The sequence below is a fragment of the Lissotriton vulgaris genome, chromosome 5 (assembly GCF_964263255.1).
Source record: "Lissotriton vulgaris chromosome 5, aLisVul1.2, whole genome shotgun sequence".
Classification (NCBI taxonomy): domain Eukaryota; kingdom Metazoa; phylum Chordata; class Amphibia; order Caudata; family Salamandridae; genus Lissotriton; species Lissotriton vulgaris.
In genome coordinates, this window is record NC_141693.1 from 1,924,288,863 (window position 1) to 1,924,316,778 (window position 27,916).

The 27,916-nt window shown below is 46.2% G+C and overlaps 1 protein-coding gene across 2 annotated transcripts in view; it reads right to left on the minus strand.

The window, feature by feature from the left end:
* AGPAT1 (1-acylglycerol-3-phosphate O-acyltransferase 1) overlaps nucleotides 1–20,063 on the minus strand; it is a 249,357-nt gene extending 229,294 nt beyond the window's left edge. For both annotated transcript variants that reach the window (XM_086924516.1, XM_086924515.1), the window contains exon 1: nucleotides 19,564–20,063. The gene's annotated coding sequence lies outside the window, so the exon portion shown is untranslated. The remainder of the gene's footprint in view (nucleotides 1–19,563) is intronic.
* Nucleotides 20,064–27,916: the final 7,853 nt, after the last annotated feature.

Consider the following 27,916-nt stretch of genomic DNA (forward strand, 5'->3'; position numbering starts at 1 on the left):
CATATCCTAAAGGAAGTGACAAAAGGTGCACTCACGGAATATGGTCCTTGCTTTAGTGTAGATTTACAGCTTTCATGAATTCACAAGAATTTCCAGTAGTAGTTCAGGAAAAGGGACTCCTTGAAAATATTTGTGAACTACATTTTAGCACGAACAAATATGCATGGGTAGATTTTCTCGTGCAAAAATCTACAAGTTCACTTCCGCTCCAACGACTTTTGGTTCCACAACCTTGAGAGAAGTTTTACTTCTGCCCTTGTCAAGAGTAACATTTCCAACCCCTTTCAGTTTGAGAAAAGGTTAGAGAAGAGATGGTGCAATTCCCTTAAATATGTAAGTTTGTAGGTTTGCACAGACCCAAAAGGACATTTCAACCCTGGAACTATTTCTTAGCACTACTTCCAGCCACAGTATGTATCTGCAGAGAGGAAGCAAAATTAGAAAATTACTAGTATTCAAACCCTACTATACTAGGGGCCCTGTTATAATCAGAGAGGCTTCTATCAGAGCTCTTATATAATGACTGTTGTCTAAATTTGTCACCACGCTACGCGGCACAAAAGGGACAAGTGGATTTTTTTTTTTTTTTAAAGAACAAGCTGATTTATGAAGCAACCTGTCCCATGGACAAGTAGATAGATATTGTATTAAATTCCACACCCCTGCTGAAGCAATAAGTACTTGGTCCATGATCCAGCCGAAAGTAGAGTCTGCGCACTGGCCAAATACAAGGCAGCAAATAAGAGGGACACTGAAGCTAACTAATGTTAAGCAATGGGCGGGCTGCAAGCCTCTGGTTGAATGCAATGTTACTCTCAAGCAAGAGAGCATACACAGTCAAAGGTGAGTGCTAAAAAAAAAATAAAAATAAAAAAATTCAGAACTACACATGAATCAGGTTACACCGCTGCCTCAACGTCAGCAAGGAAGCTAGAATCATCAGAAGCAAGAATCAGCAGGAACGCTTCTAGAGCCTCCATGCCCTCTCCCACCACAAACAAGCAGCTGCACTGCACTTTAAAAAGATCTTTATTTCTGAGACTTTCAGGGCAGCCACATGGGTCACCATCAACACCTCCATGGATGGCAGTGTAAGAGTTCAGACTAAGTAAGTATGGCCTAACAGCTCTGGTCTCACCAAAGCAGCTGCCCATCAGTTAAGAATCAATTTGCACAAGCATGAACAGTATTCCAAGACAAGCCTGTGAATAGGAGATCACTTGCAGTAAGGTAGGTGTTGAATGTCGGCAAAGCACCTTTCCATGATAACCGCTCTCCTTTTGTTGAGGCACAAGGATTGGATGTGTAATCACATAAAAGGTCCCCAGGCAAACCCCAGATGGCTGATTAACAATTTTTTCATTTAAAAGTAAAAAGGAGATTTTCATGTATTGCAGCTGAGAATTTTCAGCAGGTGTCCAACGTAAAACACTGATCTGTAGTAATTCATTTAACAAAAGTAAACCAACCCAACCGACTACTCATGGTTTAGTTGAGCAAAGTACAATACGGGGAAGGGTGTATGGCAGCCAGAGGCAAAAGAATATCATTTTCGGAATACCGAAAGCTGATAGGGGTCTGTCCTTTGTCCTTTGTGACCCATTGGCTTTTCCAATGGTTGTAAGCCATGTTGTACAGCACCTGTGAGGCTGCTCAATAAAATAATAAAAATACTAAAAACACCCCCCTCCACATAAGCACGCTCCTTACTACCCCACAGAAGACTGAGGTGGCTTCCCACGCATGCGCAAATAATACAGCTTTACTTTTTCTTTTTAGTTGCTGATCCAAGTTTGTTCGGTAAATAAAAATAAATTTGGCCAAAACGCTTTTTCAAATGTAGATGGGGAGGAGGAGGGGAGGGGAGGGGGGGGGGGGGGGTGGAGGGAACAGGGTAACCACTCTGGGAAGAGGCAACATGGTGGGGCGGGGATGAGGGGGGGGGTTCCAGAGCAACAGGGAGGACTGCTGGAGGGAGAGACAAAAACAGCTGAGGGTTAGAAAGCAAGAACCACAAGGGTCGGGGGAACTAAAACACTGGCTGGGGAGGGAGATAGCAATGGGGAGAACCACGCAGGAGTGTGTTACAACAACAACAAAAAAAAAGTAGGGCCTGAAAAGATCAGTGGAATCTTCAATGTAGCCAATCCAAGAGACTGTAAAGAGGCAATGCTTCTTGGCAGGGACAAACAAGACTGACAAGGGGGACCTAAATAAATAACAGGCAAATGAATGACAAGGAAAGTCAACAAATGGTAAGCAATGGGCGTGCTTCCAAACCCCCTAGGTTCTTGGTAAACCACAATGAGTGTTGCAACAGACAGTACATGCACGGCCTAGTAGGTTCGACCTAAAAACAGATTCTACAGGTTTGATACCTCTGGCCAATCCTAACCGTTTTTGTTGAAGGCGCTGGTCTCACCCTTGCCAACCTTTTGAGCTTGAGTGGTTTTGAGAGTCGCAGGGTCTGCACACTGAAGAGAAGGGGAATAACTTAACTTGCATGGTTCTTCGGCCTTGCCCCCTCTCAAGGAATGAGCAAGGGGAGAACAGCAGGAGTTCCAAGTAAGGCTGGTAATCACGCATTCAACGAGAAGCGATGACACTTCAAGTCTGTACCAAGCCGTGTATCACAGGAAGGGACCCATGCATTCAACGAGAAGCGAGGACATATGAAGTCTATACCAAGACGTGTATCACAGGAAGAGGCCCATGCATTCAACGAGAAGCGAGGACATGGTTAGTGAGCACCCAGGCATGTATCACATCACAGGAAGCACAGTGAAGTTTGCTGAATCGAAGTTATTCAGGGTCCCATTCAAAGACCCTGATCCAGATACTAGAAGCATCTCGGTCTTGAACAGCTCAACAAACATGACAGCCATTGAAATCCAAGTGTAAGGCCAAGCATCAGAAACTAGGCACGGTCCCTACTGTGAGATACATGGCAAACATCAGGGATTCTGTGAGCAGTGCTCATAGATCTCAGAGTGTAGCAAGAAGCAGGTGAAACACAGATGCAGACAGGTGTATACGGGATGAGAGGGCTTTCCCTGTCCCAGGGCTTTGGACTAGGGCACAGTTCGATTGAAGGATATATATGACAGCAATATAAACATCGAGTCACTCAGTTACATTCAAAGGAAGAGGGATGAGAGCGAAGAGCAGCACAACAGTGAACCGATTACAACTCGTGCTCTCTCTCCAAGGCCCGCACTCTATCGAAGGCCCTTAAACGAGATCTGATGTCACGTACTGAGCACGAAGTGGCAAAAATACTGCTAAAAGTAAGAGGTGAGCACTACATTTGTGTGGGTGAAAGAAGTAGGCTGCCACCCTACAAGGCTAGGGTTAGAAAGGATATTCCCTCCTTAATAGCAAGATCAGACATGGTGTGCAGGGCTAGAGTGTACATAGAACCCACCTCTACAGTCTGGAAATCTTCCTTCCACAGGATGCAAACACACACATCTGCAAAGCTCTGAAGTACAGCTCACAACCAGCAGAGCGGTATCGCTAAATGCTGTACAGCCATGAATTCTGCAGCTCAGAATATACGTCTTATTAAGGAGCAGGTGAAATCTGCATAGGCAGCAGAGCAGCCAGTTCTAGGATGGTAGAAACATTTGGGTGCGAACGTCTATTGGGCGCCCCACAACTTTCTGTTGACAGTAAAGAGACGAGATACACTCACATACCTGGAAAGCATTTCAAAATACAACAGCGGCCTCACACAAGAACTCAGAACCCCTCATGGTCCTACTGATGCCAAACACCAGACGGGTGCATGTGCGCATTTAGCCACAACGTAGGAACGCATCCTGCACTGGAATAATTCTTTCTCCTGTAGTGGAGAGAATGAGTGAGATGTTGAATATTAACTGGTGGGTGTCTTTGTAAAGTGCCTGAACCACCCTGTTGTCATTACACAGTGGTGGACGTAAGTGACATGAGTATTGCCTGCTCCAATGGTGCTCATTTGAGTCTGAATCCCTATAATGACCACGTCACTAAAGGATTGGACACCAAGAAAACTATGAATTCTGTGCAGTGGGATTTGATGGAAATGTACATTAGCAAAAAACGTTTATCTAATAAAAATGTAGATCAGGGTTTCAATAAACTCAACTGTTAATGCAGCTTCCCCTCCCCTACTTAAAAGGGAGATGATGGAGAATGAAACAAAACTCAGCCGCCACAGCCAAACATGAAGTAGAGTCTCAGAAAGGAACACTAAGATAAGAGCACAAAAAAAACCCTGAGCTCCCCAATGCTAAAGCTTCGGATGCAATCAGACATTAAGAAATTCCAAGCATCTGAGGTGGAACTAACTTATAGGAACTTGTTTAAAAGGACTGTGTCCTGCTCTGCCTGGACTGATGTCTTTTACTGCCCGAGGTTGCATACAGAGACGATCACCTTAGTGCAGGCCACTTGCAATTTTGTTAGATGCTAAAGGGCATCTCGAGATGATCACTTCCTTGACTCTAGTGTCCTTGTTGGAGTAGCTAGGCTCAAGCAGAGATGGATTTGAAATGTAAGTCGTTCCTATTTACCACTGCCCTAGTCAGGACATCTATCCTCTACGAGGATTGCAGTGCTGTTACAAATGGGACCAAGGCAAAGCCTGAAATACGTCTCTATTGAATAACAAGAGGAATCTCTCTGCTATTTCCAAATACTCGGTTTCCAAAGTCTGCCCTTTCTCACAGAACGTAGCTAAATCTCACAACTTTGAACGTCTCATTTTTACCACCATTAATTTCCTCAGTTACCAGCACTGAATCTAAGAGGGTCGTGACGCAGCATGTGCCACTGCCCTTAACACACGAGCAGGGAGAGAACCGCAGACGTACACCGTCTCGGAGTGAACAGATAGGGGGCATGGTCCTGTAGGCGCGCCCAGCTGAGGCGGAGAGCACAGGGTATCTGAATGGGCACAATGGCTCTAGGTATTTGGCACGAGGAGAGCTGTGCGGCGAGTGTGTGTTGTGTGGCAAGGAGATAAAGGGTGGGAGCGTCATCAGGGTCCGTGGAGGAAAAGCGGCCGGAGGAGGGAGAGTCGTGGGCAAAAGAGGGCTGTGTTCTACTGGGCGGTACAGCTGAGAGGAGCAGCAAAAAATCACTGTTGCAGACCGGGGGGCGAAACCAGGACGTCGGGCATCTTTGCCCGTGACATGGGCGGAGCCTGTGACGCAGCCGGAAGAGGCCAGTGTGGCTCGTTGATGCAGGGCTCCCATGAGGAAGGGAGAGCCCCGCAGTAGCGGTCGAAGTCCCGGGTCCCAGGAATGGGCCCGGGTGAAGTGGAGAGCCGGGGTCTGTTTTGCAGGGCGTCGCATGGGAACCCCGTGCAGGCCGCGGAGAAGAGAGGAACGGAGTCTATGCACAGCAGCCTGGTGAGTGGGGCTGCTGGCAGTGTGATAGTGAAAGCGTAAAGCGCTGTCCGCCTCACTGATATCAGGGACCATGTGTTGTTGGGTCCGGGAGTTGTCAGGGCCTGTCTGAGTGCCCCGGCCGCCGCCAAGAGGCCCTGTGTTTGAGTGTAGTACAGCGGCGTGTGTAATAGTGAAAGCGTGAGGCGCTGTCCTCCTCGCCGTTGTCACGGACCGTGTGCATGCTGGCAGTAGCGAGAAGGGAGACAGGAGATGGGCACAGCATGTAACTGGACATGGTGAATGCGCACATCCCGATCCAATCTGGCCTGCAGCGTGCGCATCTCCTGTCTCCCTTGAGAGCCTTGAAAGCATAGCTGACAACTATAGCTCTCGCAGGCGACAGCGCCCCGCGCTGCGTCGCAAGGTGCGAGACCTAAAAAAACTATAGTGCCGATGTCATAGCCTTTCCTTCAGATGCAGACAAGACAGCCTAGTACCATCCCTTCATAGACGCTCACTAAAAATTCTTAACTGCCTCCATTTTAGATTTCATAGAAAGGTCTAAGGCAGTCATGAATACCTTAAAGATCCTTACAGGGTTTCTGGTACTGGATCTCAGCAACGCATTATAATTACACCTCATGCAAATGCACCTGTGTGAACCCTTGTAGCTTCCACTCCGTTGTCACAGCTCGATTGCATAGCTAAATACCAGGGCAGTCTTAGAAAGTTCTCACTAAAGCCGGCAGACATTCTAACAGCACAGTTTCTCTTTGTGTGAGATTGGCAAGGAATGGACAAACAAAATTCCAACACACTATGATCATTTATGGTAGCAAGGCAACACCTCTAAAATGTACTCTCACATTTTTTTAAACACACACTTGCTTCATTAAAAGTAGGCACAAAAGGACAGACTACTTGCTTTCCAGAGCTGATCTTCTCAATCACAGTCCCACTGCTGTTAGGTTCCTGGGAGTCAATGGTAGGGCCACAGCAAAGTGCCCGTTCCTATAGCACCAGCCTCTTGTTATTAGTCCGATGGTCCCACAAGGGTACGGTAGTCCCATAGATCTAGGAACCAGTTCTGGGGTGAAATACTCACAATCCTCAATACAGGTGGTGGGACCGTCCTTGCCATAGCTTCAGATTGCTGCATACACCTGTCCCCCATCAATGTTTCCCCAAGAACAGAAGCACAGAACGCGATCAGGAAGTGGCCTTGGCATGGATATTTTTAAGCCATGATGAAATATAAAACTCTCAAAGGCCTCTCTTAAAGGGAGTAACCCTTGGCGTAGGACTATGCTACGCTTATGGAGCTTGCGTAGTTTGCGCTACTACACGGTACGCGAATTGCATATAGCACTGTGCAAAAACACGTAGCGGGCATTTTTTTGTTTACTCGTGGTCCTCAATGTCAAGTTGGCAATCGCACAAAATCATCAACCCGGCGAGACTTTTTCCTCGTTCACGATCAGCAACATCAAGTTGCCTATTGAGAGCGTGGAAAATATACCTCCCAGCGAGATTCTCAACGCGGGGATCTCAGGTTTCTCATTGCGAGTGGTCGCGTATACTCGCGATGAGAAACTACCATTCTGCGTTAAGAAAGCTGCCGTCTTGATGTTAAATTTGACATTGATCTCTCATTTAGTACTCAAACATCTGCCATCTCAATGTACTGCTTTACCCTACTATATGCCCTCAAAAAAGGTGCTGGACATGCTCCCCCGTGCATAGCGCAAAGAACTGTCACATATGCTTAATACGTCACAATTGGACTATGCAAATTTGCTGGGGGCTCCCAAACAACTACGCCTGAAACATCTGCTGGTAGAAAATGCGGCTATTGGCCCCAATCTGAACATTCCACATTTTAGTGAGGAAAAGGGGTAATATTAAGACCCAATGTGAGTGAATGCGTGAGTGAAGAGGTGCAGTGCTAACTAAACTGTGAGTGTAACTAAAACTAGCTACAAGGTAAGCCTAACCATAGTTTTTTGACGTTTCCTGGTGCCAGGATTAAAACCAAAAGTTGCGAAGTGTGGCTGCCGTAATTAGAGACAGCTACACTCAAATTAGTGTGTTGGGTCTTGAAAGTAGCCCTTTTCGTCACTAAAACATCCCTGAGCTCCTCCCTCGCAGCGAGGGGGTTGTAGCCCACGTCACAACTAGGTTTGTGACGCGAGGAGGTATCCCCATGATGAAGCATGACGCCTTTGGTGTGTGATTGGGAACAGTCTTCAAAAGAGGACACTCCACACCCCTTCCCACAGCACTGTTTTCTCCACTTTCTCTCATTGGGACAACCGGTAGTCCATTGCTCGGACCCGAGGGCTTCTTGTGTTATTTATTGTCTGAATTGGGGAGAGTGCCCTCGCTGCTCCATTAAATCTCCTCCAGTCCCTCATTGTGTATTATATGATCCCAACAGTGTTCCATTTCCACACACTGCTCAAAACCTGGTTGTTTAATTCCAGCTAACGGCTAATTCTTCTTCCCTCGGTCTTTGGAAAGTCCTTCTCCAGATCCGGGTATTGGTTAGTGTTTTACATTTTATTTGTTCACTCAATAATAGTATTCATATTATTGGCTGCAGAAACATTATGCTAGAATCTAACCCAATGGGACGCAAACTTGAAACTTACAGGTGTATACAGTATTAAACTCAGCAGTGCCTGTAGCTTTTAATGCTTCCAAAGAAATCCACAATCGAGATTCAGTACTTTGTTCGAGAGCAGACAAGAACCTTTGTAGTAAAATAAATAGCAAACATTAGCTCACTGAATCGCAGGACATGATGATTTGCACTCTTTACCAAAGAACTGATTCTCTCCAATCTGTGATGTTTAAAACAGAATGTTCATATCTGCTGCACTCAATGAAAACTCCCATTCGAAGATTTTTTAAAAATTAGCTTGGTCAGGCAGAAACATGGATCTGTGTGGCAGTAGCTAAGCCAAGTGAAAAATATCATTAAATAAAGAAGTAAAGACACTACATTGCAGGTGTGTGGATTTCCTAATGGAGAGGAGATATTGTTTGAGTTAACAACAAGTTTTCATGTTTATTTTGTCCTTTCGACAAGTAGGCCTGCAGCACAATCACTTTAACTGCAAACTGAGTGTGCTACATTATTGATCTGTGAAAGAGCATCGTGTGCATCCATTTGTTCATGGTGTTCGAATTTCTAGATATGGTTCATTAAAGCAAAGCCTTAATTATTAGGGTGAGAGCTCTGACAAAATGATGCAATCTTGCCTTGCATTACCGACTGTTTTTCCTAGTATAAAGTGTGTATACACATTTACAAAGTTTAATAATTAGAAGCTACTTAATGCTCCCGGAATGCACTCTGATTAGATGCAAATGCTTGCAGAAGTTTTAACCCATCCCACGCTTGTGACGGAACCGTTCTGTCATGCCCCTCGGGTGGGCTGTGCTGGTGACGGAACGGTTCCGTCACGGCTCGCTCGCCGCGCCTGCGTGGCACGTTCTATTGAGCGGGTGGGGCCATGACAGAACCGTTCCGTCACAAGCACAGCTCACCCGAGGGGCTTTACGGAGCGGTTCAGTCACCAGCGCGGGAGCGCCGCGCGCCCCCCCCGCCCGCCCCTTAGCACTGCGGCGGAATAGCTGCCGCGGTGAAAGGGTTAAAGAGTGGCGATTGCTTACAAAATAAAAATGTACACACACAATCTTGCAACTTGAAAGTAAACGGTTTTGCTAATCTCTTGTGCTATTTTAACTACCATTTCTTTAAAAAGATCGTTTAGTAAAATCTGTGAGCTGTATGCCAGTATTTTTAAAGACAAAACAGGTGATGGACCGAATGTGGATCAATGTCACACATTCACCCCAGTCCAAAGATCTGGGCCCAAATCCATCGTTTTTTTGCACTCCACACCACCCTGGGTTAGACAATGGCGATATGCAAATCAGCTCTGACCCTGTGCCCCATGGGAACAGTCCAGTCCGAACTACAAAAGCCATGTCCTTCCCAGAACGGAATCAAGCATCCGAGGACCGGACTCGAGGTAACACCTCTCATCAGCGCGGCTAGCTTGACTCCAGTGGTGTGGAGTGCCTGGGACCCACGTCTGAGCATCCCCAGCGCACTTATGGCGAATTTGCAAACAAAACAGGTTATGGACCGAATGTGGATCAATGTCACACATTCACCCCAGTCCAAAGATCTGGGCCCAAATCCATCGTTTTTTTGCACTCCACACCACCCTGGGTTAGACAATGGCGATATGCAAATCAGCTCTGACCCCTGTGCCCCATGGGAACAGTCCAGTCCGAACTACAAAAGCCATGTCCTTCCCAGAACGGAATCAAGCATCCGAGGACCGGATTCGAGGTAACACCTCTCATCAGCCCGGCTAGCTTGACTCCAGTGGTGTGGAGTGCCTGGGACCCACGTCTGAGCATCCCCAGCGCACTTATGGCGAATTTGCAAACAAAACAGGTGATGGACCGAATGTGGATCAATGTCACACATTCACCCCAGTCCAAAGATCTGGGCCCAAATCCATCGTTTTTTTGCACTCCACACCACACTGGGTTAGACAATGGCGATATGCAAATCAGCTCTGACCCTGTGCCCCATGGGAACAGTCCAGTCCGCCATAAGTGCGCCATGGCTTTAGTAGTTCGGACTGGACTGTTCCCATGGGGCACAGGGTCAGAACTGATTTGCATATCGCCATTGTCTAACCCAGGGTGGTGTGGAGTGCAAAAAAACGATGGATTTGGGCCCAGATCTTTGGACTGGGGTGAATGTGTGACATTGATCCACATTCTGTCCATCACCTGTTTTGTTTGCAAATTCGCCATAAGTGCGCTGGGGATGCTCAGACGTGGGTCCCAGGCACTCCACACCACTGGAGTCAAGCTAGCCGGGCTGATGAGAGGTGTTACCTCGAAACCGGTCCGGTCCTCGGATGCTTGATTCCGTTCTGGGAAGGACATGGCTTTTGTAGTTCGGACTGGACTGTTCCCATGGGGCCCAGGGTCAGAGCTGATTTGCATATCGCCATTGTCTAACCCAGGGTGGTGTGGAGTGCAAAAAAACGATGGATTTGGGCCCAGATCTTTGGACTGGGGTGAATGTGTGACATTGATCCACATTCTGTCCATCTCCTGTTTTGTTTGCAAATATTTTTAAATAAGCATTGGCAAAGCCAATAGGTCTTGCCTATATCAGATGTAATGACTTCCTTATTTTTTTTTAGCTTTGTTGCAAATGGCTGAAAGTAATGTAAAGAAGCTGTATGACACAGCCAGCATTGTATGTGTTTTGTTCTGATTTTTAGTAGTGCTGCACTAAAGCTAGCAATGCTGGATCATATGGCTAAGAAAATATTGGCAAAGCCAATAGATCTCACACACACAAGATCTATTGGCTTTGCCAATGCTCTGTATAACATAACGTGTATTTGTAAAGCACACGTTGACATCTTGACGCTGAATGACAGGTTTATTGTTACCAAACTCAATGGTACTCATTTTATCGACCTCAGATGGATAAAGGCTGAGTGGACACGCCAGGATTTGAACCTGTGACCATGAGGTCAAACACAAGCCCCTGCAGTGGACACATTAGTCCAATGAGACATCAAGCCCGGCATAGGTATGGAATGCCATAGGGTAAGTTATAAGTATTTATATAGTGTCTACAACAGTTCAAGTGCATATGTAACAGAATGGTGAATGCCCTTGCAAAGGTTTTAATGTATCCAGATTCAGAAACATTTTAGGACCATACAAAACTGTGACAATGTATCATATAAATGTGCTGAATGTAATATAAATTGTAGGTAGACAGAAAAACCCAATAGGTTACAGCTTTTATTACAGTAATGCTTTAGGCTATGTGTTACTTTGGATGCATTGTTTACAAAAGAACTTTAAAAAAAAAAACGCACTCCTGACTGCTTAATTGGTATTAAAATTTAGCAAGGATAGGTGTTCAGTGGGTTTTCTAAATCTTTTGGCTCATGTGCCACTGCACCTGCTGCAATATCGAAATTATGACTAGTGTCTGCAACGTAATTGCACCTGCGACTGCTTATTTACTAGTAAAATATTGCAATAATCAGAGCACAGTGGGTTTCCTACACCTTTCGGGCCCTGTGCCACAGCACCATCGAAATAATGACCCTAGTGCCTTCAAAGGACAAATGAAGAAATCTTTAATGTCCACTAATATAGGAGTTCCATCTACAACTGTGCCTTTTTCGGAATACATTATCAAGTAGCTAAACATAAACACAAAAGCTTTCATAAAAAAGTGCCTTTACACTTATCCAACTCTCCATAACAAGTTGCCACAAAGGTCATAAACAGAGCATATACTTTACTCAAAGTCAAAACCAAGCATTGTTAAATTGTGTTACAATGTGGTTGGCTCTTTCCTATGAAAAAATCTTATCCTGTGATTGACAGTGAATGGGCCACAAACAGTTAAATTGTCCAAGATCACCATATACTAGGCTGAGACCGAGACTGAAATGTGGTTTTGTACTTTGTTCCTAAATAGGCAGTTTCACAAATTAAATGGCCTCGCCAAAGAAGCAAGATTCTGCAAAAAAATTGCAAATGTTTTGTGCAGCTGAAGATCGTGATACCTTTTAAGATGATGAGGTATAAAATAAAAATGTTTTTAAAAAAATGACACAAGCAGGCTCAATGGAGAAAGTATGCTGAACGCCTCTTTCCTATAAACGCTATCACTTTTAAGTCAGCTGAAAACAAAATAAACACCAGGCTCCCACGACAACACTGCTTAACCCCTTCCGCACTTGCGTCGGCCAGCACTACCTTCTGGGTGCTGCGAACGACTGTAGGCCGACGCAGCCCTGCTCACTCTGTAGAATGCCAGCGCGCTGCGGTAAACGGGTTAACATCTGACCCTGGTCTTTGAATGCCCAGAAAATGTGATGAGAAGATTTAAAGGCCCATTTATTACAGAAAATCGTTTTGTGGAAGAATACTGTAAACACTGCTTTAGCATGGGATGGTACGAACTCAAGCTGCACAGCCTAAAGCAAATAAAGCCAGCAAATCGAAAGCCAGAAAACATTAGTTACAAACCACAAAACCAAAAGCAAGCCACAAGGGCGGAATGCCCAGGTCAACTTTCTGAAAGTCACCAAGAAGTATTTCGCATACCGTGGCAAAGTATAAAGGATTGATAAGGGTATACCAGCGTAAAACTAATTTTGGTAAAATTACAATGAAAATAAACAGGCATTTTAACTTGTCACTGCACTGAAAGGCGCCAGAGGACAATTTGATATATGAAGCATCCCGCCTCTTGGAAAAGTAGATATTTTATAAAATTCTACTCTGTGTTCGACACAAATGCAGTGCTATAAAAACATACATGAGGTACAATGTGGTGCACGGGTGAATAGGGGCTGATCTCCATCCTGTGGTCCTCACAGCCGAATCTGCCAATAAATACATAATGTGGGGTAAACTGTCATCCTCCGTGCTGAACTTAGATAAAAATGTCAACACTGTATTCTGATGAGACAATTCGGGTGGAAGTCTGCCTCCTCCCCCCAAAGGTATCCCACATGGTGCAACCTAGTACTAAGGGGGGCGAGGGGGGCAGTGCAGTGCCACCTACATAGCACTCCAATGAAGAGCCATCAGCAAGTGCTGAGGATCCGGAGCTATGCCCCCATCTTCACACCTCCGTCGGGCTAGCGCAATTGGTCACGCCTCTCCATCCCGATAACTGTTGATTATCAGCCAATCACGGAAAGATCCGGAGTCAAGGCAATGTGCATAACGCACGAGGTGCAAAACGCAACAAAGTGATAGAGGGGATGCTTGAATCCATCTCAGCCACGGGCTACCATTAGGGACACATTCAAGACCGTCGTCTTTCGACCAATCGACCACTCCGTCTTATTCCTGTTCCAACAGGTAGTAGAGCAGGCGTGAGAGGCGGCCCGAGGGGTTAGTTACCAGTGGCTGAGATTCATTCGAGTATTCCATCCAGCACCTGCTGTCCTCAACGCACGCGGCCATTCACGCACGAGGCTACGTCATGTGAGGCCCCTCGCGCCAACAAGGCTTCCCGGAAGTGCCTAGCCATCCGGGCACAAACGGATCCGTGGCAGACTGCTTGAGGTCGGCAGAGGGCTGAAAGTTCCACCTACTCTTCACCACCTATGCACTTTAGCATTAATGCCGCGAGCAGTAACCCTTGGAAGAGGCGCGCACCTATATTAAAAGCACGTATGCATGAGATGCGGACGCTTTCATAAACGAGGCTGTGGCCCGGCATGTTGCAGCTTACACACAAGACGCCTTTACCTGAATAACAGAGAGCGTGTAGAATTCTAGCACAATAGCCGCACCTAAAGACTCAGAAAAGTAAAATGTGGAGCATGCTGAAAACCCACTTCCTTGTCTGTAAACCTGTGGGTGACCGTCTTGCGTGTATTTTGTGCCCACAGCAGGGCAAAAGTCGAGGGTGGACGGCGTCTACTCTCTCGTTTCACAGGGTGGACCCCGTTTCCCATGCCAAGAAGGTAGACGGTAGACCCCACTGAAATATGCTGAACTCGTCCCGTGGACACATTCACAGTGCCTGCACCTTGCCTGATTTCATTCCCAGCACCAATGTGCAGGTGGCAAAGCGGCCTTCTTATTTTAATTTCCAGGCAGGCCCAAAACAAAGGCCTAAGTTAAAGGGCCATCAGGTCTCCTTTTGTTCGAGTATTATGGGGTATATCTGGAACCTCACACCTAGCTGCAAATGCAATGGAGGGGTAACAAAGGCACACAGCTTATTTATTACATCAAAGCACATAACAGAGGTCTGGTTTTGACTTTGTTCAGTCCCTGTATATAAGAGATATGCATGCACTGTAAGAATGCCAGATGTGTTGGTCAGTCCCAGTATTTACATAAATAATCAAAATAGTATATATATTTTTTTCATAGCAATACTCCTCACAATCCAGTGTGTCAGGGCGCGTTGTACACATTTTACAATCAAATGTTTGTAAATCAATGAACAGTACGTATTAATAAGAAAGTGAAGGTTACAAGGTCTAGGAGTCACATTTCGTTCTTCGCTCACTGTGCTATATTAGGATTACAATTTCTGAACCGCAAGTAGGATCTCACCCAGCCACATAAAATAAAAATCTGCTGTGTGTCATATGATTTTCAGGAGACATAATAACGTTCTATGCTGATTTGATTCAAAATCGGGACTAAGCAAAAAAACAAATCTCTCCAGGACGTGCATGTTGATCTTCCCATTATTATTCTATGAGATTTCCTGGGTGTACAAAGATTTATGCAGCAGGCGCCTTAACCCCATAAGATATTTTGAATGCAAACTTTGCAACCAATTAGGCAGTTCAGATTTACTGCCACGTTTCTCCTCATAGGAAATAAATGTATACGTTCAGGCCCAGATTTTGCATAGGGGTGGCATCACTTTTTTGGCACAACTCCAATGCAAAATCTCATTTGTTCAATAACGTAATGCGCTCCAATGTACTCATTAAAGCCCTGCAAAACATGTGTGAGGTCTTAAGATCTGATGTGATTTCCTGTGAGGTCATGGGTTGTGATGCCACGTGCGATGTCACCCTCTGAAGTCACGTGCTATGATTTCACTTAAACACTGCCTAACTTTTATAGTCCCACCCACTTCTTTTTTAGGACCTGTATCCTGGCCCAGGCTTTATGCTTTGTTTACCTACACGTGATTGCAGTCAGGCCGGTCTATTCTTGACAGAGAGAGAGTGAGACACCACAAGGTTTTGCAGCATGGATTTTGAGTCAATTCCATATTTTTGTCTCCACTACTTCAGCTGGGGAGGCTGGTCCAGGAAGTCAGTGCTCATTCCAAGGAAATATTTCATGTTACTCCTGAGATAACCACTATCCTGCCTCGACTTCTTCCCCTAAATCCACCCCACCACCAGCAGTTTCTTATTACATTGCCTTCTGGCTGCCTACACAAAAATGTAGCAGGCGCTGTGCGAGTGTGTTTTTGGAATGTGGATGCGTCATATCCTGCCCTCCAGTGTGCAGGTTTAGACTCTTGAGCCGTTTCTTGGAGCACTGCTGTGTTGACACCAGGGGTTCCTTAAACTGTTGCCCATCCGTGGGGGCCTCCAGAACAGCATGCATAACAGGACTAAAGGCGTCTAAGAGAGGGACCTAGACGCCTTGGGTGCTCCCAGAGAAGGGAAAAACGCACTAGGTGAGGGAGCACTATGGATGTACAGCGTTAAATTGCATCTTATTACAATTCAATCTTCTCCCTCTGCACCTCAGCACTTAAGGGTATGGCGTAAGGGCCACAAGTGAGACCAGAGGGTAGGAACACTTCCTTTAATTCCCCAGAAACACCCCACCGACTCCAGGGGGGTGCAGTGCTTGTAATTGCATGCTTCAACATAGATTAACATTACACCAATCAAGCACCAACAACCAGGGCCCAAACAAATGGGAAAATGCAATAGCACATACTCTCTGCAAGGCAAGCGGAGGGCACTGCCTCTAAAGAAGCAGCGATATGCACCCCTGCAAGGTTCAAAGTACCAGCTCTCCAGAAGACTTCAGACTATACTTCAAAAGGTCCTTTATAGGAATGGAACTGTCTGCTGAAAATAACCAGATAATATGGCAACTGGGTAGACCCTGTCAATTCTGTGACAAAACTAAGCAAATGTCCTATCCTAATTCATGCCCACGAGAAGAAACCTTATCATGAGGCTGCAGCATTCCTAGCTCCTGGTAGATGCTTCAAGTCCTGCGTTTGTGTCTCTATCACTGTACCTCGAATCCCATGGCTTACTGCATGAGCGACAGGCAGGGTTTCGAGCGCACCACAGCACTGAGCTAGTGATGCTCTCGTTGTTGGACGAACTGAGAGGCATGGCTGACGGCAAAAGGCCGAGCGCCCTGATCTTATTAGACCTGTCAGCGGCGTTTGATACCGTCAGCCATGACCTGCTCCTGGGAAGGCTGGAGGCCTTTGGGATCAAAGGCTTGGCCCTCAAGTGGCTGCGATCCTTCCTTTTGGGAAGGACTCAGAGGATACAACTTGGGGAGTCAATATCTGAAGTGGGCCTCTTAGAGTGCGGAGTTCCACAGGGCTCCGCACTGTCCCCACTTCTGTTCAATCTTTACCTGCAGCCTTTGATTGCATCCCTGGCTGAGTTGGGCTGCAGAGTCTACAACTATGCTGACGATACTCAGCTAGTACTGAGTATCGATAACACAGAGACAGCACAAACCCAAGCTCAAAATATCCTGAGGTACACCGTAGGGTGGATGACGAAAAACCTACTAAAGATCAACCCGGATAAGACCGAGGTATTGGTAATTCCATCTACCACCTCACCGTGGAGTGATCTGTATTGGCCTGCTGAGCTTGGATCAGCCCCAAAGCCTAGTGCCAACGTAAAGAGTCTGGGGATTAAGTTAGATTGTGACCTGTCAATGTGCAGTCAAGTTTCCGCTGTTGTTGGAACTTGCACGAACATCATCAGACAACTGAGGAAGATAGCTCCCTTCCTTTCTCATTCGATGATACGTTCAATTGTAGCAGCAACTGTCATCTCCCGGATCGATTATGGGAATGCCCTGTATCTTGGCCTCCCAAAAATGTTGACAAACAGACTCCAGGTCGTAATGAACGACGCCGCACGGCTAATCTTCAGAGTGCCCAGACGATCAAAGGCCTCCCCTCTTCTCCAAAACCTTCATTGGCTCCCTGTTAAGGAGAGGGTTGAATTCAAGAGCCTCTGTATAGCGCATAAGGCAATCTACGGCCATGCGCCGGCCTACATCAAAGCCCGCCTGGAAGTGTACAACCCGACGAGAACACTTAGATCATCAGACTCTCAGTTACTGGTCTGCCCCCGCTACAAATTAGTGACTAAGGGAGGGAGAGCCTTCTCTGTCCTGGCCCCCCAATTATGGAACAAGCTGCCTGAGGGGCTACGCAGGGAGATGAATCTCCTGCGGTTCAGGAAATCACTGAAAACCCTGCTGTTTAGAAGAGCCTTGATTGCAGTGTAGTCCTGTAGCTGCATCTCTCTCAGGAGTGAACCAAGTTATTGTAATGACATCGATTTCCAAGCGCTTAGAGGCCTGCAGGTGATTGGGCGCGCTATAAATCTAAATTAACAATAACAATAACATATGCACCTAGTTACTGCTGTCTAGGCACCCCATCTCCTTTGTAGCCCAGTGCAAAAGCCGCTGAGTGAAGCACTGTCCATTCACAGACAAGAGTTCCCAGATCTACAATTCAGGGTCAGTGGTCAAGCTGTGAGCTGCTCTTTGCCTTCTAGTGCTTTCGAGATATATGTAGTGAGTGAGACAGAGTGCATCCTGTACCATGATGTATTTACAGAAAGTAAAAGCTACCCAAGTCTGGTTTTTCGTTTTCTTCTGATCCTTTGAAATCTTGGGGTTGTAATGAGCAAAATGCATCTAACAAATAAATGTCAGAGTGCAACCTGAAATGAACGTAAATTAAATATACAAGAGGGTAAAAAAATATACAGAAAGAAGGAAGCAAAAAACAAAATGGAATTGCTCCCTATTCACCAACGTGGTGATACAACTTCTCTGAAATTAAACAGATTTGTTACTAGTAGAAGGCTATAAAAGGTATTGGGCATTTGGTGGTCAGGGCAGCCCGAGGAAAAAAAGTGTTAGTGATATTAGAACCTTACACCCATTCAATTGAGAATACGCTCAACGAAAACAAGGTGAATCTGAGAAAAACATTTGAATGTTTCAGAGGAAGGCCTACACCACCCATTACTTGATCACAACCATGAGACTGTATTCAGTGAAGACCCCAAAATTACAAGCTCCTTAAAATAAAAAGCCATTGCGCAACTTACTCATATTGAAGGGGGCAGCAGAGGAGTACAGGGGAAAGATGGTAAAAGTACTGTAGTAGTCGAAATGATCATAAAGAGGTATGAAAGATATTATAGTAATAACTCACCTAGAGAGGGCTCTTACCCCCTCCATTTATTTAATGAAACCGCTCAGACGTATAGGTTACCCAACCACTATGCCCAAAGGGGAATTAAATGTGATTTTACTGCACATATTATATTTCCCTATATTTGGTCCCAAAAGCACAGTGGCAAGTTCCGTAAAATCAATATTACACCGACAAAGCATGTTTAACCAGCAACACAGATGTACACACATCAGGTGCACATCTCCTTGTAAAACTGGAACGTGTATATGGGCTATTAGTTCTCCACAGATGGCTTCAGAGCACCTGATCTATATTACACAATAGGATCAGGACGCCACATAGACGCACAAAACAGAATTACCTTGCAAAGCTGAGCATACATAAAATAGGATTGTTCATGGACATGAAACCCCTGCATATATCACACTAAGCGGTCACTACAATAATATGTCTAAATTATAAAGTAGCATAAAACACTGAAAACCCTTATAAGAAATGAAGCGATACCCTGTAACTAATCCATAGAATAAAAGTGTCTTATTATACTACTATCTGCTGCATACATTACATGGGTCTAGCTGGCCCCAATATGTTATTCCGTGTCTGGCATTCTCTGTATTACGCAACGTAGCCTCTATGCGCCCCCAGGTATATAAAATCATCCTGCCAACTAGGGCACATGTTCAATATTACAACAGCTAATGGTGCATGTATTATACGGCTCTATGTCGAGGAACCAACACGTTGTGTACGAATTGCAAGCTGTATATTACACAACAGAACATCAAATACTCTACAACAGACACACCATTCGAATATAGATTATGATGTGATGCTACGTAGTCTACCAATATATATATATATATATGTATATTCCTCTCCAGTTAGCTTTACATATTGGCGAGCTTTGCATAGCGGTGTACAGCTGCCACTTGGGCCTCGCAGCGCTGCTCAGGATCTATAACGCAGCAGATGCCTCCTGTACACACAGCCTTGAAATTAACGTGATACAACAGGCATCTGGTGCATATATCAAACGCACGCATATCGCGAAATATAGACACTTCAGGTGTAAAATAAAAGAAAAAAATACCGTGCTCGGGGCCCCAGGCGACCCTTTATAAATCAAAGCATCCCAAATAATAAAACACAATTACAATTATTGCAGTTACAAGAAGGGACACTTACCACCGAGGATGGCGCTAAAATGTCCACGGAGAAGACTGCCCGGAGCAGAAAAATTATAATGTGTATTTCGGGGCGCTTTCCCGCTCCCCACTATTACTGAGAATTATGTAGGTGAAATGATGGGGAACCCCAGACGCTCGTCTCACTGTTGCCTATGGCACCCGGGGTGTCGGTACACGCAGCCCCCGCTGCCCCCTTCGGAAATGAACGAGGCGGGGGGGCTGGGGCGGGAAGGGGAGGAAGGAATAATCCAGTCGGCAGGCCGGGAAGGATACCCAGGCGGCTACACAGCGAGAGGATCTGTGGGGGGTGTGATGCGGATGTCGGGGCCCCCTTCCCGCCCTCCCCGGTGATCATCGGTCCACCGCTGCCCCGCACGGCCCGTCATTTGGGACTGGAAGCCGCTATCCGTTACTGATGCTTGAACGGGCGGCTCTCGTCCTGTAATTACGGTAACCACGGCGAGCCGGGCCACAGCTGCTGCACCCAAGGCCTGCAGCCAATCGCGGTGGGGAAACCAGTTATGTTAGCGGTGAGTAAAGCCAGGGGATCGGGGAATGGTTGCTGAAACGAGTTCCGTATGATTGGCTAAATACAGAACTATCAGTTTTTAATTGGATGTGAGGCCACGGAAAGCTTACCTATGCTTACGATTGGCTAAACTAACCGTTTGACAATTGTACGTGGAATGTGGGGGAGAGGGCAGCGGAAGCTAAATTGTGCCTTTAGATTGGCTGTCGTAAGGCTTGTCAGTTTCTGATTGGTTATGGGACCCAGACAGAATGCACATGCCTTGCTACAATATGTATTTTCGCTTCTGGCCTGGGCAGGGTTGGTGGGTTTATTCTTATTTGTGATTTTTACATTGCAGGGACGTGTTCGGGAAGCTTTAGAGCGCTTCACAATAAAGCTAGAACACATCGATGGCAAATAGAATATATACATGAACATTAAAGGTGGAATGATCGCTGGACTATCTTCCCCCTGGGTGTAGACCTCTTCATATATATTCATTACAAAAAATAGCATATAAAAGCCGGTGATACAGTACCACGCAAGGTTCATAGATAGTCCTGCACTTTGAGGAAGGTATGCACATTGGATGGCGCGTGAGGGTGTAGGGCGAGAAGCCCAGGTGTCGTTCAAAGAGAAGCGCTTTGAGTATATTTTATAAGATGACATGATGTGGTCAGATGTAGGCTTGACATGAGTGAGAGAGTTCCACAGTGCTTGAAATGGAAAAATAGAAGTGCAGGCACTCAGTGCCAGAATACCTGCTTGTTTCCTAGAACTGCCGGTACTCTCCAATTAAAGGTATTGCATTTCTCTTGAGAAGTGCCGGTACTCTCCTCAAAATAAACAAGCATTTACAATGCAACGGTTTCGCCTTTGACAAAGTTAGAGCTATTGGCATTGTAATTGACAAATTGTTTATTTATGTGTTGGTTTTGAAAACAGATAAATAAATGGCATTGTCATTTACAATGTCAATAGCTTAATCTTTTGCAAATGCGAGACCTATTGCATTTGCACCCACACACACACACACACACACACAGCCAAACGCACACAGAGCCACACACACACACACAGAGCCCCCCACACACAGACACACAGCCCCACACACACACAGCCACACACACAGCCACACACACACAGCCACAGACACACACATCACACACACACAGCCACACACACACACAGTACCACACACACACAGAGCCCCCCCATATACACACAGAGCCACACACAGACCCCCCCACACACACAGAGCCCACACACACACAACACACAGAGCCCCACACTCACACACATAGAGCTCCACACACAATGCAAGCCTAGACGATGGCGCCATATAGCACAGTAGACCAACATCTGCAAATTAGGGCCACATAACAAAAAAAATGTTGAGCCCCGTTTTAAGGTAATTTGTTGCACTCAGATTTGCAATCTAGCTAGTACACCACTCAGATTCTTAGCAGGCATTTACACACTTCAAACACTGTTATTTTATAAACTGTCAGATTATACATAATGAACTCACCCCACATGCCCAGCGTAATAATATACTGAAAGGCGGTAATGCATACCGTAGGAATGTACGTTTTGCTGTCTGGACAATTAGTCTTTTGTAATGCATGCACCAGTGCCTTGCATTATCTCAGCACAATCTGTGTGGCACAACCCGGGCATTTCATGCGTGTGAAAATAATAAGGAAAATAAAAACATGCCTTTTGTTGTCAACGCAATGTTCCATGACTAAAACAGGGAGGGAAGGGCAGCGGGTTAATGCACATGATGCGCGAATGTACCAAATACTTTCTGGTCTGCGTTGTGTGCTGTGGCACTGTAATAGTAACTTGTTCTAGCAGCAGCGAGTGTTATGTGCGACTACAGTTGCAGTGACAGCGGTTGCAGTGCCCTGCTCTGTCCTACACAGCATCGCTGACAGCAGAAGGTGCATGTGCTACAGCCATGCGTGTACAATAGTGAAAGCAGTGCCATGAATGCGTCTCGCATACACACACTGACAGCAGCAGGGTGGATGTGACATGCTCAGCCTTACACTCGCCGACAGAGGCAGCCGGGGTGCGTTGGTCTCATCCGTCCCTGTATATCGCAGCAAGGTTGAACGGATGAGCGCGTGTGCCACGCGCAGTCGTGCAACAGCAGTGACAGCAGCAGAGTCTTTGAACCACGGGCATTGGTACAAACAGCGGAAGCAGGGTGCTTGTCTAGCCCTATACAACATACCAATAGCAGCAAGGTTTGCGTGTCAGCCCACTCCCACCCATCACTTACAACAGCATAGAGCATGCATCAGGTCATATATCTGGCCAGTCCTTAAGGAGCACTTGCAGCAGCAGTTTCTAACCCAAAGTAGCTGTATCTGTCATAGTAGGAGCCACGTTGGTGATGTCCCTCTTAGATAGTGGAATTCCCACCTCTAAATGTGGACACTGAAAATGTACCTCCACAGTGGACACAGCAAGGTCATTTAGCTCGCAAAACATTGCCTCCTCAACAGAACATCCATATTCTGCATCAACATACATATATGATGTTCTCTGGAGTTATCGGAACCTCACTAAACTCGCACAACAATGAATTGAGCAACATCACCTGGTCTGTTCCACCCTTGATTTGAAATGTACCATATTTGCTTTTCAATGTTTTCACTTTTTTCTCAACTAAAGGTCTACTAAGAGAAATGATTAATTGTGTTTACAGGATGTGCACTGTTACAGTGTATGCCTTTTTACCAGGACAGTGCAACATCCAACAGAACAAATGAGGCACACTACTGGCACCTTCAGGCACACAACACAGCACCAAAGACATATAGAGTGATAAGCATTGCCACCTTAACAATATACTTATGTCCAGGTGTGTTTACTTCGACCTACACCAACAGAATAGACCAAACATTCACGTTGTAACGTTATGTGAATAAAAATAGCACCAAAGCGAAACAGATGGCCATGAATAACCACCTCAACAAAACATCCATAACAGGTGTGTTTAGTTCAAGCTACACCAACAGAACACATGCCAAATATAGACATCTTTTAACATTGCATGCACAACATAGGATGGAAGGCATGTGGTTGGAAAAACTTTGGCATACCAATGTGTAGACCCCGGCGGCGCAGGGGGGATTCGAGGCACCGCTGCGGATGCGTGTCGACCGTGGAGCGTGGAGCGACCCTGTGCCCGCAGCATGGCCCGGATCCGGGCAGGTGGTCGCCGGCTCCCGCGGAGGCTGACCGGCTGAGGGGCGAAGGAAGGTGAGCAAGGTGCCGGTGAGTGGGGGTGGGGCTCGCCAGCCTGCCAGGGTTGTGCGCTATGGTGCTCAGAACGTGGGCTCCCCCTTATCGATTCTGTTTGTGGTACGGACGGGTGTCCGTGCGGGTGACCCCGTCCGCAGATGTGATGGCAAACTTCAAAGTGGCTGCCGGGGGAGGAAGGTGGAACACGCTGTGCCATTGTCTGGTGCTCGAGAAGAGCGATCAGTTCGCAAATGAAAATGGCTGGGATTGTGGCAGCTGCGGGCTGATGTTTGGGCTCGTAGGCTACAGATGCAGAAGGCATAGATGGCGTGCGTTCAGAAATATGTCTGCAGCCCTGCATGTATGTTTGCATGGCTCCCACCGGGCAAGGAGACCGCGTTGGGTGCCTGCCCCTCCAGGCTAGGTGCGTCTTCTGTACTGGTGTGACCGAGGGCACTCTGTGCTGGGGTTAAGCATCGGCCAATGCTCTGTTGACTGAGCAATATTTTTCGATGAGAATTTCGAGTGCCCTGGTTTGCTATGCATGCACCGCTGATACGAAGAGATCTCATAAGCATTTCTTGCATCCTCTGCAATAGTCCTCAGGCTCTTTTGTTCCGTGATGTGCAAGATTGGAATGTGCATTGAGCCCACAAACTGCGGAGCTTCGCAGGCAAGCTACTGCCCGGCCGCCATCTTCAGAGAAACAACGAAAACAAACCTTGACGACAAAAAAAAAAAACCCCGCCCACAGCCGCATGACGTGGGCAAAAGCCTAAAATTCTCGGGAACGCCCACGAATCTGCTCCGGCATTGACGGACAGATCTCTGTTCCAATGGCTAGCCTCCATTTATGGAGCTAGCCAATGGAACAGAGGGGCGGGACAACACACACATACTGTAGACATAAGATTTTGCCTGCGCGAAAAGCTGCGCAGTGCGCAGCTTTCGACAGGCGAAACCTAAAAAGTGCCGGTACTCCGTATCGGACAGTACCGTCCCATTTAAAGCACTAGAGTTCCAGATTCTTGTGGCGCTTCCAAAGAAGGATTGGTTCATATACAGCTCCTGCTTGAAGGTGTGAGATTCAAGGAGGGTTCAGGTACATCAGGGGCGTAGCTTGGGGAGGGGGGGAGTAGTACCCCTCCACCCCCAATAATAGATTTTCAGACAAATAGTTGTGTATAGGTGGTTTCAGTCAGGTATAGTGAGATGTCTGTCGGATTTCCCCAGGAATTTTTAGCTACATAGAGACAAAAACGCACACACACTCTCCCTCTCAGTTTTGAAAGTCCTCAAAAAAGTGGTTATTTTACAAATATTGTGTTGTCTCTCTAAGTACACCAACAATCCATATTCCTTTCCCTTGCCACTCCCCCGTGGCAAGGGGTACGTCTCTCATGTATTGTATTGCTTGTATTATAACTTTTTTATATATGATATTCCTGCCTGATTGTCAGAAATTCTGAAGCTCATGCCCCCCCCCAATCTTACTGACAAAGCTATGCAGCTGGCTGTTAGGCTTTCCTATGCTGTGCGAGACACATACATGCCAGTAGATCAGATTCAGGCAGGAGACTCTCAATTTTGGATGCCAAAAATGGCTTTATTTTGGCTGTCCACCTCCTTAAAATACCATTGCTTCAATAGGAGTCTACAGGGGAAATACATTCTCCTGAATATGTTTTTTAAAACCGACCCACTTTCCTCTCCTAAAAATTTGGCATGTATGGAGACACCTTCAGCCATCTGTGGCTTTTTAGCAAACAAGGCCTTTCTTGCGGAAATATCTGCGCTCATAATGTCAATTTTAAAAGTCTTATTAAAAAGCCTGAGTTAGCTGATGGAGTTAGTTGCACATGGTATAGTACAATGACTTAGCTATGGAAGAGACTGTGCAATGGGTTTGGGGAGGTGCTAAGACATGACAGTAAATGAAAGTGGGATATATTGGAAAGAAAGCAATATTATTAAAGCCTTAACCGCATCGCTGCAGCGGTTATTTTCGCGCTACGCGGCTTTTTTCTAAAAGCCGCGTTAGATGACGAGCTCAGCTCGTCATCCGCACACGCCCCCCGTGGCTGATGACGAGCTGAGCTCGTCATCAGCATCGAAGGGGTTAAAAAAAACTATTTTTCACAATCATTCCAAACATTGAGGTCTTTGTGTGATGAATAAAATGAACGGAGAGAACTGGCACTAAATGAGTTAAACTGCAACCTGCAGGTTATAAGTAGGGCCACTGGAATTATGCAGCTGGAGGACCAATTTATGCGGCAACAATGACTAAATTATGTTGCAAGACATGCCAAATCATGCAACATAATGAGGCACATTTTGTAATAGCATTACTTCCTCATTTTGTCTTTAAAAAAATATCTTCATTAAGCTTTTTGTTAGAAAACAATGAGAAAAAACTAAAGAAACTAAAAAAATAACATGGAGCAACTGCACTAATTCCATTACAGTATACATTGTTATATAGTATTCCAGCATGTACCAGTCCCATCAGCATATCCATGACAGACTAAGGCACAAAAACTGGCTAATTAGAAAAGCTGGGTGCAGGGGGAGGGGGGCTGGAGAGAGAGAGGGCGAAAAGAGGAAGATATGTCCCTTAAAAGTCCAAGGTCACAGTTGGGATTTGGACACCGAATATCCATGGTAATAGGTCGAATTGTACTCCATATGGCTCTCAGCTTGCCCCCTCCGACCGAGCCCCCGGCCAAGCCCATCCCTATCCAGTCCCGACCAATAATTTCTTAATCTTTCTCCCCCAACTTATACTAGCGCCTCGAAGGGCCCCATACGTTTATGAACTTCCAAGGGTAGACCCTGCTCCATAAGTCACTCTCTCTGCCACCATGTACATGTCTCTTCCATCCTTCCACTCGCGAATTGTGGGAGTCTCAGATACACCCCAATATCTGGCTACATCTCGTTTAGCTACCATCAGGCCTAAATTATAGAATAGGAGCTTTGCCCTCGGGAGATCATACCCAACAGAACATACTTTGGGTCCAGTGGAATGTTCACTGCTAGCATAGGCTGGAGTTGCAGAAGGATGCCAACCAGTATGTCATAATGATTTGGCAGCTCCAGAGTGTGTGAAGGAAGTCTCCCAATGCATCTCTACGTCGCACGCATTCCGGTGCTGCCGCTCTCCCCATCCTGTGCTAAGCAGCGCGGTCATAACACACTCAGTGGAGCACCTTAAATTGTATCAATTGTAGCCTGGACTTAATCTCTACCTCCCGGAGATGCATTAGGACTGTCACCCAGTCAGTGTCACCCATTTCCACTAGTTCTCCCTCTTATCTCTCCCTCAGCGCTCTCAGGTTGTTCAGGTTATTGTTCGTAATGGCTTTGCAAGTGTATGACACTGATTTAGTGGTCTTTTCCTCCATGAGTAGGCATCCCTCAAACGGGGCATACTCTGATATATCCTCCTCGTTCAACTTCTCCTTCATCCAGGCATCTCAGAGCTGGGTATATTTCAGAAATTGAATGGGGTTAAGTCCATATTCTCTCTGCAGTATGTCAAAAGACATTAGTGCCACCGTCTCCAAAACATCTCCCACTTTTGAAATCCCACTAAGGTCCCACTGATCGAAGCCTCGTAACTTCTTCATTTCCTTCATTATATCACCTGCCCAGAGAGGTGTCTCTTTGGTGACCTTTAATTCCCAACCTAGCAGCCTGGACACCCTTTGCCATATCCAGAGCGACACCTGCGTTGCCGGTAGCAGCCCACTCCAGCCAGTGCCCGCATACTTATAGTGTTGAGAAGAGCGCGACTGGAATCGCGCCCTTTCAAGCATATATGTGGGGTGATTTTGCACAGTATCAAGCTAGTCGTTAATGTGTATCAGGTATGCTGCCCAATAATAGGCACAAATATCCCTCATTGCTGGAGCTCCGTTGGAGCATTCGCAACACCACCCCTATCCCAAGGCAGCAACGGTACCGCTCTGCCTATTTTATTAAATAAGTTCTCCGGAAACATGAGGTACGTATTTTGCACACAGTACCACACTTTGGGAAGAGTGATCATCTTAAATAGAGCCGCTCTACTTAGGATCGTCAGGGGGAGCCAGCGACAGTGCTCCCAGTCTTTCCGAAAGGCTGTAAAGCCCCTCCCAAGGTTAGTGGCCACAGGGCTTGTACAGTACCAACTTATCCCAGTTTATTTTGTACCCCCAAGTAGTTGTCAAACCGGTCTGTAGTCTCAAATATCACAGGATGCAAACCCTGCGGCTCCATGGCATAAAGAAGAATGTCATCTGCACATAGGGAAATCTTTTCCTGGTGTGGATTTGAGTGTGAAATGCGGAAGGCCCTTATATCTGGTTTGGTACGGATCATGCCTGCCAGGGGTGCCAGCGAAAGCATAAAGAAGAGGGGTGACAACGGACACCCCTAGCGAGTAACTCTTGTGATTGGAAATTAATCCGAGAGGACCCTATTTACACGTATAGGGGCCATCGGGGCCTGGAATTGTAGTTGCACCCTCTATCGGAATTTCGGGTCAAAGCAAACTATTCCAGAGTTTGTTGCAGATAAGGCCAGTGGACGGTGTCAA